This window comes from Procambarus clarkii, chromosome 5 (assembly GCF_040958095.1).
Source record: "Procambarus clarkii isolate CNS0578487 chromosome 5, FALCON_Pclarkii_2.0, whole genome shotgun sequence".
NCBI lineage: Eukaryota > Metazoa > Arthropoda > Malacostraca > Decapoda > Cambaridae > Procambarus > Procambarus clarkii.
In genome coordinates, this window is record NC_091154.1 from 38,657,027 (window position 1) to 38,668,149 (window position 11,123).

The window sequence follows — 11,123 nt, forward strand, 5'->3', positions numbered from 1 at the left end:
TCAAGTAACCCTGTGAGGCAGGACCTGCCATCCCTGAACCCATGTTGATGCTGTGTTACAAAGTTCCTTCGCTCCAGATGCTCCACTAGTTTTTTTCGCACAATCTTCTCCATCAGCTTGCATGGTATGCAGGTTAGGGACACTGGCCTGTAGTTCAGTGCCTCCTGTCTATCCCCTTTCTTGTATATCGGGACTACGTTAGCTGCTTTCCAAGTATCTGGCAGTTCCCCTGTTGCCAGTGATTTGTTATACACTATGGAGAGTGGTAGGCTCAGTTCTCTTGCTCCTTCCTTTAGAACCCAAGGGGAGATTCCATCTGGGCCTATAGCCTTCGTCACGTCCAACTCTAGTAAACACTTCCTTACTTCCCCACTGGTAATCTCAAACTCTTCCAGTGGTTCCTGGTTAGCTATTCCCTCACTTACCTCTGGAATTTCTCCTTGTTCTAAGGTGAAGACCTCCTGGAATTTCTTATTCAATTCCTCACACACTTCCTTGTCATTTGTAGTGAATCCTTCCGCCCCTATCCTTAATCTCATAACCTGTTCCTTTACTGTTGTTTTTCTCCTAATGTGGCTATGCAACAATTTAGGCTGAGTCTTTGCCTTGCTTGCGATGTCATTTTCGTATTGTCTTTCTGCCTCTCTTCTCATCCTGACATATTCATTCCTGGCATTCTGGTATCTTTCTCTGCTCTCCAGTGTCCTGTTATTCCTATAGTTTCTCCATGCCCTTTTACTTTGCTGCTTAGCTAGCCTACATCTTTGATTAAACCATGGGTTTCTCATCTTCATTTCTCTGTTTTCCTTTTGGACTGGGACAAACTTGTTTGCTGCGTCCTTGCACTTCTGCGTGATGTAATCCATCATATCTTGGGCCGTCTTTCCCCTGAGCTCTGTTTCCCATGCTATATCTGTTAGGAATTTTCTTATCCCCTCATAGTTTCCCTTTCGGTATGCTAACCTTTTGGTTTCGGTATCCCTCCTCGAGTTCAATAACCCTTCTTCAATCAAGTACTCAAACACCAGTACACTGTGGTCGCTCATTCCTACTGGGTCCTCAAAACCGATTTCTCTTATGTCGGAGTCGTTCAGAGTGAAGACTAGGTCGAGTCTCGCTGGTTCGTCATTGCCTCTCATCCTTGTGGGTTCTCCGACATGCTGGGTTAAAAAGTTGCTTGTCACCACCTCCAATAGTTTGGCTCTCCACGTATCCTCGCCTCCATGCGGTTCCTTGTTCTCCCAGTCAATCTTTCCGTGATTGAAGTCGCCCATGATGAGCAGGTGGGATCTATTTCTACAGGCAGCAGAGGCTGCCCTCTCAATTATAGTGTTAACTGCCTTGTTGTTGTTTTCATACTCTTGACTGGGTCTCCTGTCATTTGGTGGAGGGTTGTATATTACTGCTACTACTATTCTTGGTCCTCCCATTGTTATGGTGCCTGCTATGTAGTCTCTGAACTCCTCACAGCCCGGGATGGCCATCTCCTTAAAACTCCATTCCCTTCTCATGAGTAGGGCCACTCCGCCTCCTCCTCTACCTTCCCTCTCTTTCCTTATTACTGTATACTCCTGGGGAAACACGGCATTCGTTATGATTCCAGAGAGTTTTGTTTCAGTGAGTCCGATTACATCTGGGTTAACTTCTTGTGCTCTTTCCCTTAGTTCACTTGTCTTGCTTGTGATCCCATCTATGTTCGAGTACATCACCCTGAAACTGACTCTCTTCTGCTTCTTTTCTGGGGGGGACCTTTGGGATCTGGGGTGAGTGGGAGCTGGGGGGACCTGGCACGGGGGGATTGGTGGAGGAGGGAGGGCTTGGGGTGGTGGGGGAGAGGGGGAGGGTACAGGGGGTGGATAAGAGGCGGAGGGTACAGGGGGTGGATAAGAGGGGGAGGGTACAGGGGGTGGATAAGAGGGGGAGGGTACAGGGGGTGGGTAAGAGAGGGAGGGTTGGGGAAGCATGGGGGGAGGAGAGGCTGTGGGGGATAGGGGAGATGGGGGGGCTTGGGGGGAGAGAAAAGGGTGGAGGGCTTGGGGGGCGTGGGGGAAAAGGGAGGGCTGAGGAGGGTGAGGAAGAGGGGAGGGTTTAGGGGAGTGGGGGAGAGGGGAAGACTTAGGTGGGGTGGGGGAGAGTGGGGGGCTTAGGGGGGAGGGGGAGAAGGGAGGGCATGGGGGTGGGAGAGACGGGAAGGCATGTGGGAGAAGGGAGGGCATGGGGGATGGGGGAGAAGGGAGGTCCTGGGGAGAGGGGTGAGGGGGAGAAGGGGGGTGAGTGGGGGGAGGGGGGTGGGTGGGGGGAGGGTGCCCTAGGTGGGTACTTAGTGGGAGGCTGACAGGGGATGGGGCAGGTTGGGTGTCTGTTGGGTAGAATTTGGGGGTGGTGCCCCAATCCCTGTGGCTGTTGCACTGTTTGAGGAGGGTTCTCCACTTCCCTCTGGGATTGTAGGGTTCTGGGTTGTGGTACTCTGATTTCCTTCTCTCTCCCTGCGCTCCTTCCTCGCGTCTGCTGTCCGTATTCTCTCTTCCCTTGTCATATCCCTCTGCATTAATATTTTCTTGAACTTCTCTACACCTTTTAGACAACACTTCCTTGCTAGCAGTTCCTCTTTCGCGATTTCGCTCATGAAAACCATGAGCGTGAAAACCATGTGTGTGTGTGTGTGTGTGTGTGTGTGTTTGTGTGTGTGTGTGTGTGTGTGTGTGTGTGTGTGTGTGTGTACTCACCTAATTGTGCTTGCGGGGGTTGAGCTCTGGCTCTTTGGTCCCGCCTCTCAACCGTCAATCAACTGGTGTACAGATTCCTGAGCCTATTGGGCTCTATCATATCTACATTTGAAACTGTGAATGGAGTCAGCCTCCACCACATCACTTCCTAATGCATTCCATTTGCTAACTACTCTGACACTGAAAAAGTTCTTTCTAACGTCTCTGTGGCTCATTTGGGTACTCAGCTTCCACCTGTGTCCCCTTGTTCGCGGCCCACCAGTGTTGAAAAGTTCATCCTTGTTTACCCGGTCGATTCCCCTGAGGATTTTGTAGGTTGTGATCATGTCCCCCCTTACTCTTCTGTCTTCCAGTGTCGTGAGGTGCATTTCCCGCAGCCTTTCCTCATAACTCATGCCTCTTAGTTCTGGGACTAGTCTAGTAGCATACCTTTGGACTTTTTCCAGCTTCGTCTTGTGCTTGACAAGGTACGGGCTCCATGCTGGGGCCGCATACTCCAGGATTGGTCTTACATATGTGGTGTACAAGATTCTGAATGATTCCTTACACAGGTTCCTGAACGCCGTTCTGATGTTAGCCAGCCTCGCATATGCCGCAGACGTTATTCTCTTTATGTGGGCTTCAGGAGACAGGTTTGGTGTGATATCAACTCCTAGATCTTTCTCTCTGTCTGTTTCATTAAGTACTTCATCTCCTATTCTGTATCCTGTGCCTGGCCTCCTGTTTCCACTGCCTAGTTTCATTACTTTGCATTTACTCGGGTTGAACTTCAACAGCCATTTGTTGGACCATTCACTCAGTCTATCCAGGTCATCTTGTAGCCTCCTACTATCATCCTCTGTTTCAATCCTCCTCATAATTTTTGCATCGTCGGCAAACATTGAGAGGAACGAGTCTATACCCTCTGGGAGATCATTTACATATACCAGAAACAGTATAGGTCCAAGGACTGACCCCTGCGGGACTCCACTTGTGACGTCTCGCCAATCTGAGACCTCACCCCTCACACAGACTCGTTGTCTCCTGTTGCTTAGGTATTCCTCTATCCACCGGAGTACCTTCCCTCTCACTCCAGCCTGCATCTCCAACTTTCGCACTAGCCTCTTGTGTGGCACTGTATCAAAGGCTTTCTGACAATCCAAAAATATGCAGTCTGCCCACCCTTCTCTTTCTTGCCTTATTTTTGTTGCCTGGTCGTAGAATTCAAGTAACCCTGTGAGGCAGGACCTGCCATCCCTGAACCCATGTTGATGCTGTGTTACAAAGTTCCTTCGCTCCAGATGCTCCACTAGTTTTTTTCGCACAATCTTCTCCATCAGCTTGCATGGTATGCAGGTTAGGGACACTGGCCTGTAGTTCAGTGCCTCCTGTCTATCCCCTTTCTTGTATATCGGGACTACGTTAGCTGCTTTCCAAGTATCTGGCAGTTCCCCTGTTGCCAGTGATTTGTTATACACTATGGAGAGTGGTAGGCTCAGTTCTCTTGCTCCTTCCTTTAGAACCCAAGGGGAGATTCCATCTGGGCCTATAGCCTTCGTCACGTCCAACTCTAGTAAACACTTCCTTACTTCCCCACTGGTAATCTCAAACTCTTCCAGTGGTTCCTGGTTAGCTATTCCCTCACTTACCTCTGGAATTTCTCCTTGTTCTAAGGTGAAGACCTCCTGGAATTTCTTATTCAATTCCTCACACACTTCCTTGTCATTTGTAGTGAATCCTTCCGCCCCTATCCTTAATCTCATAACCTGTTCCTTTACTGTTGTTTTTCTCCTAATGTGGCTATGCAACAATTTAGGCTGAGTCTTTGCCTTGCTTGCGATGTCATTTTCGTATTGTCTTTCTGCCTCTCTTCTCATCCTGACATATTCATTCCTGGCATTCTGGTATCTTTCTCTGCTCTCCAGTGTCCTGTTATTCCTATAGTTTCTCCATGCCCTTTTACTTTGCTGCTTAGCTAGCCTACATCTTTGATTAAACCATGGGTTTCTCATCTTCATTTCTCTGTTTTCCTTTTGGACTGGGACAAACTTGTTTGCTGCGTCCTTGCACTTCTGCGTGATGTAATCCATCATATCTTGGGCCGTCTTTCCCCTGAGCTCTGTTTCCCATGCTATATCTGTTAGGAATTTTCTTATCCCCTCATAGTTTCCCTTTCGGTATGCTAACCTTTTGGTTTCGGTATCCCTCCTCGAGTTCAATAACCCTTCTTCAATCAAGTACTCAAACACCAGTACACTGTGGTCGCTCATTCCTACTGGGTCCTCAAAACCGATTTCTCTTATGTCGGAGTCGTTCAGAGTGAAGACTAGGTCGAGTCTCGCTGGTTCGTCATTGCCTCTCATCCTTGTGGGTTCTCCGACATGCTGCGTTAAAAAGTTGCTTGTCACCACCTCCAATAGTTTGGCTCTCCACGTATCCTCGCCTCCACACACACACTGTGTGTGTGTGTGTGTGTGTGTTTGTGTGTGTGTGTGTGTGTGTGTGTGTGTGTGTGTGTGTGTGTGTGTGTGTGTGTGTGTGTGTGTGTGTGTGTGTGTGTGTTTGTGTGTGTGTCACATGTATTCCGGCGCGTGACAGCGCCACAGTGGCAATTTTGTACAGGTTTTGCTGTAACAGATATGTGGTCGGATGGTCCCTAGTTTTGGGGGTTTTTTGTAGCATTAGCATGTTTTGTTTTTATCTTTGCACATTTGTGTGTGTGTGTGTGTGTGAGTATGTGTGTGTGTGTGTGTGTGTGTGTGTGTGTGTGTGTGTGAGTATGTGTGTATGTGTGTGTGTGTGTGTGTGTGTGTGTGAGTGTGTGTGTGTGTGTGTGTGTGTGTGTGTATTCACCTAGTTCTGCTCTTTCGACCCGCCTCTCAACTGTCAATCAATCAACTCTTACTACTAATTTTTTCACACACACACACACACACACACACACACACACACACACACACACACACACACACACACACACACACACACACACACACAAGAAGCAGCCTGTAACAGCTGTCTAACTCCCAGCTACCTATTTACTGCTAGGTAACAGGGGCATCAGGGTGAAAGAAACTCTGCCCATCTGTTTCCGCCGGCGGCCGGGATCGAACCCGGACTTTAGGATTATGAGTCCCATGCGCTGTCCATTCAGCCACGGCCCCTGTGTGTGTGTGTGTGTGTGTATGTGCTCACCTATATGTGCTTACACGGTCGAACATCTGCTCTTAAGCCTGACTTTCGACCATCAGTACTTTAGAGCACAGGTATCACTCGCATGTTTACATTATAAATACAGATATCCTATAATCATACTCTAATGTTTACGTTATAAACACGAGTATCAAAACTCGGTCTTCAAACTAATATTATAAGTATTTAAGAACATAAAATTCTAGGTGGTCACAGGATGCCAGAGAGCGCCGGAGATGGGCGGAGGTGTCCGTAAGTGACACCTGATATGTAAGGGAAGCGGCGGTGGCCTGACACTGCTACAAATTTTTCTACGTTTCCTTGCGATAGATTATCACGCTCGACAAAGTCAGAAGACATGTAGGGGGGGGGGTGAGAGCATGAGTCGGACGAGGCGGGAGTCACACCTCTGTGTGTCGTAGAGAAAGTATTGACCGTCGTAGGGAAGAGGGCAAGTTTACCCTCGTCTTGTAGAGAAGGGTGGATCCGTCCTCTTGTAGAGAGGGGTGGGTCCGTCCTCTTGTAGAGAGCGGAAGGTCCGTCGTCTTGTAGAGAGGGGTGGATCCGTCCTCTTGTAGAGAGAGAGGTGGATCCGTCCTCTTGTAGAGAGGGGTGGGTCCATCCTCTTGTAGAGAAGGGTGGATCCGTCCTATTGTAGAGAGGGATGGATCCGTCCTCTTGTAGAGAGGGGTGGATCCGTCCTCTTGTAGAGAGGGGGTGGATTCGTCCTCTTGTAGAGAAGGGGTGGATCCGTCCTCTTGTAGAGAAGGGGTGGAGAGGTCCCTGAGATGAGTTGAATGTTGATAGTGTCTGGTTTTCAAGGTAATACCTTTAGTTAAATTGGCGAGACTCTGATGCTGCTATTCCTGCAATTACTGCTGCTGTTGCTGCTGCTGTTGCTTCAGATGGCTTTGTTGTTGCAACTGTTGTTGTTATTCCTGTTAGTGTTACTGTTAATGCTGTTGCTACTGTTGCTGGGGCCTGTTGTTGATGCTCCTGTTCCTTATACAGCTTGGTGAGCTGTATAAGTTGTCACTATAACTTTCTGCAACATACATGCAATTTGTACTTACAACCCAATTAGTGCAATGGTATCGATGAGTACAAGTTTGTGCATTACAAGTGTGTGTTCATAGCCATTGATATGAATGTAATGAACAAAATTGCTTTTCCATTTATTTTTAGTTTTCTAAGTCCTGGTATAATTGTTCATGTGATTTAGATCTCCTCGACTTACCAGTTTATAGAGTTTATTGATGATTTTGAATTAGAATTTCTTGGATTCTCGTAGCCAGGTTTAGTGGGATTCAGCATAAACTGGGCTGCTGCAGTAATGACACTGCTAGTCTATACTGTTTGATACTTATTTCAGGATATACATATGTGAATGAATGAATTTGTGTGTGTGTGTGTGTGTGTGTGTGTGTGTGTGTGTGTGTGTGTGTGTGTGTGTGTGTGTGTGTGTGTGTGTGTGTGTGAGTGTGTGTGTGTGTATGTGTGTGTGTGTATATTCATGCTTATATTCGTAAAAAAAATCCCATTGTATCAAGAGTCAATAGAAGCCTTTCGCTAGAAGAGGTGAACTATTGCAACTAGCCATTATCAGCGTCGCTAAATCACGCAAAGAACCTCCAGGCATCTTCGAAGCCTATTCAACCCCCTCCTTCCCCCCCGCATTTCTCCCCCCCCCCCCCCGTACTTCCCCCCCCCCCCCCCCCCCCGCCAACCTCACTCGCCCCCACCACCACCACCCCACACTTCCACACAACCTCTCCCCCTCCTTCTCCTCCTCTCTAACCCAAATAAAAGGTTAGGTTTTCAAAACCATTCCGAGCCTGCCTTGCATTCCGGCCTCAAGAATAATCTTCTATTTTTCTCCTTGTATTTCTTTTCATTCTTCACATCTATCCCCGTCTCTCTCTCTCTCTCTCTCTCTCTCTCTCTCTCTCTCTCTCTCTCTCTCTCTCTCTCTCTCTCTCTCTCTCTCTCTCTCTCTCTCTCTCTCTCTCTCTCTCTCTCTCTCCCTTTATCTTCCTTTCTACCTCTTTCTCTACCTGAACCCCTCCGTTCATCCATCTCTCCGTCCCTATCTCCCCCCCCCCAGTCCTCTTTCCTCCTTCGGTTCTCTCTTTCCCCACCTTCCTTCCCTCCCTCTACCTCCCTCCCTCCTTCTCTCCCTCCATCTCTCATTCGTCGCGTCTCTGTAAAGATCTCGTGGGAGTTTCTTTTTCTTTTCCGGTTCGAAAAGTTAATATTTATGCTCCGAATACGTTTTCCGGTACTTGGTGCATTGTGGGTGAATATGCGTGTGCGCGCACGCGTGCGAGTGTGCGTGCGTGCGTGTATTCGCTCGTGCGAGTGTGCAAAATACTCGGACAGGCACGAACACTGAAGACACAAGGAATGGCGGCATTATAATTCCGGAAGATCATATTCGCCTGCCTTTACTACTGAGGTTTATTGACCATAAAGTGTCTTCTGGGCCTGTGGCATCCTCGCCTCATCTGGCAACACTGCTGTCTCCTGGCCAGGAAGGTGGAATTGTCTCTCTCTCTCTCTCTCTCTCTCTCTCTCTCTCTCTCTCTCTCTCTCTCTCTCTCTCTCTCTCTCTCTCTCTCTCTCTCTCTCTCTCTCTCTCTCTCTCTCTCACAGGGTCAAGCACCCATCTGCTATTCTTGCTCTCTGATTTTTATATTGTGTTTGGTCTCAAAGTTCTGAATAGCTGCATTGTCTCTTTGCCAATGTTCGCGAAGACGTTTTATAATATAGGAATGCGCTATATAGAGCGTCTGATGTAGCGCATGAAGAGCCAGCTCAACCGGATATTCGCCTGTATAAGGCTGAATGAGAAAACTTAACCGGATATACAGCTGTAAAATAAAGCTGAATCGTGTATATTCGTATGTATGGGTTGAGATTGAAAAAATAGCTGGATATATCCATATGTACGGCTGAGATAGAACTCTTATCCGGATGTACTCATATGTACGGCTGAGATAGAACTCTTATCCGGATGTACTCATATATACGACCGAGAGAGAGGGAGAAAAAGCTCATCCCGGACTTGCTATATAATACACTCGGGCGAAAGTGTAAACACCGCCGAATATAATGGCACAATATGCGGCGGTTTTAAAGCGAAACCAAATTTCACGCAAGTGATAAGTATCCGGTAGGCGGAAATTATACATATTTCACTTGAAATATTACAAAGTTCGCAACATATTGTCAGTTTATTACATCCGTTGTCGGCCATTACTGGCAAGCTTTGCGAGCGAGGTAGAGGAGACTCTAGGCTGTGTTGACGTGGAGTTGTTCTATGCCGAAATGAACGGTTCAAATGGCGAAATATTCGAACATTTTTGTCGGGGAATTCTCCAGTGGTTGGGTGATAAGGCAGGTTCACCATTCACACTGGGTGCTGGCATGACTGGAGGCTCTTGTAAATGTCTGATCATCATACACGCATGGGCGCGTGTTCTCGCAGCATGCGCACGCGTTCTCGCAGCATGCGCACGCGTTCTCGCAGCATGCGCACGCGTTCTCGCAGCATGCGCACGCGTTCTCGCAGCATGCGCACGCGTTCTTGCAGCATACGCACGTGTTCTCGCAGCATGCGCACGCGTTCTCGCAGCATGTGCATGCGTTCTCGTGCATATACACTGGCTGGCGGCCATGTCTTTACATATATATGTACGTAAGCAAAAATGGGCACAAACACGATTTTCATAACTGATCGAAATCTTTTTCGCAAATTAAATTAATTTATTTTCTAACTCCCACACATCTCCAAAACTACTCAGCCGTCCTCCCCAACATGTCTCCTAAACTGGCCTTAAAGCGTCTCAAAAACTACCTCACACGTCCGCAACACTGCCCGTCTCCAACGCTCTCTAACACACCTCCAACGCTCTCTAACACACACCTCCAACGCTCCTCCAAGGATCTAGAGACGCCGCTGAAATGCTTTTTTTGAAATAGTAAAATCGGGAAAAACCATCCTGCGGAAAATTTGATTCCTTTTCTGTCCGGGAAGGCGATGACGGCGAATATTTGCGGACTCGACCCGCCCTGACCTGTCCTGACTTGCACTGACCTGTCCTGACCTGCCTAAACCCGCCCTGACCCACCTTGATCCGACCTGACCCGAGCTTACTTTTGATCCGTGTTTACCTGACCTCTGGTGACCTTACTATTGTTATTCTGAATAGACTCTGTAATGTCTTGACCTCTCACGATCTGATCTCCCCCGTCTCGCTGGTGATGCACCAGCTTGGTCAATACCGTAGTCAGTACAAGGCCGGAGTCCCATATTCCTGCACGCAACGGGAAAAAAAGAGTAGAAGAGACACAGCCATAAGTGTAACACACACGCACTCCTGCGAGTGTGTGTGTTGCACCTCAATATATATATATATATATATATATATATATATATATATATATATATATATATATATATATATATATATATATATATATATATATATATGCAGAATAATCACATGTGAAAAATACAAAATGCTTAACGCGTTTTCGGCTAATTCGCCTTCATCAGAGCAAAGTAGAATGATTCTACTTTGCTCTGATGAAGGCGAATTAGCCGAAAACGCGTTAAGCATTTTCTATTTTTCACATGTGGTTATTCTGCATATTTGGATCAGTGTTTTTGTGATCATTGTTGCATATATATATATATATATATATATATATATATATATATATATATATATATATATATATATATATATATATATATATATATATACTTCCAGTATCATAAATCCGACTGGACCGAGACCCGGGAGCTATAAAAAACAGCCATACACAGATGATCCGCTCCGCCTGATATCTGGGAGGTGGAGTATGATATTCGTGTGTCTGAGAGAGAGAGAGAGAGAGAGAGAGACAGACAGACAGACAGACAGACAGACAGACAGACAGACAGACAGACAGACAGACAGACAGACAGACAGACAATAACATAAAGACAATGACATGCCACAATCCATAAGAATAACAATGAAGATAAAAAGAGTAACTCAAGTAACAATATGTCATCTGTGTTATGGGCCTGGCGACGCCATCACTGTCGCCCGTCTCACATTAGCGTCGGGTGCGTCCCTACGGTCCCCCGGGCGGCGGCCCCTCGCCTCTCCACACCTGAGACGAAGATTAACGACCCAAATATGTTTAGACTTGAAGTCAAGCCAATAATTGTCAGCC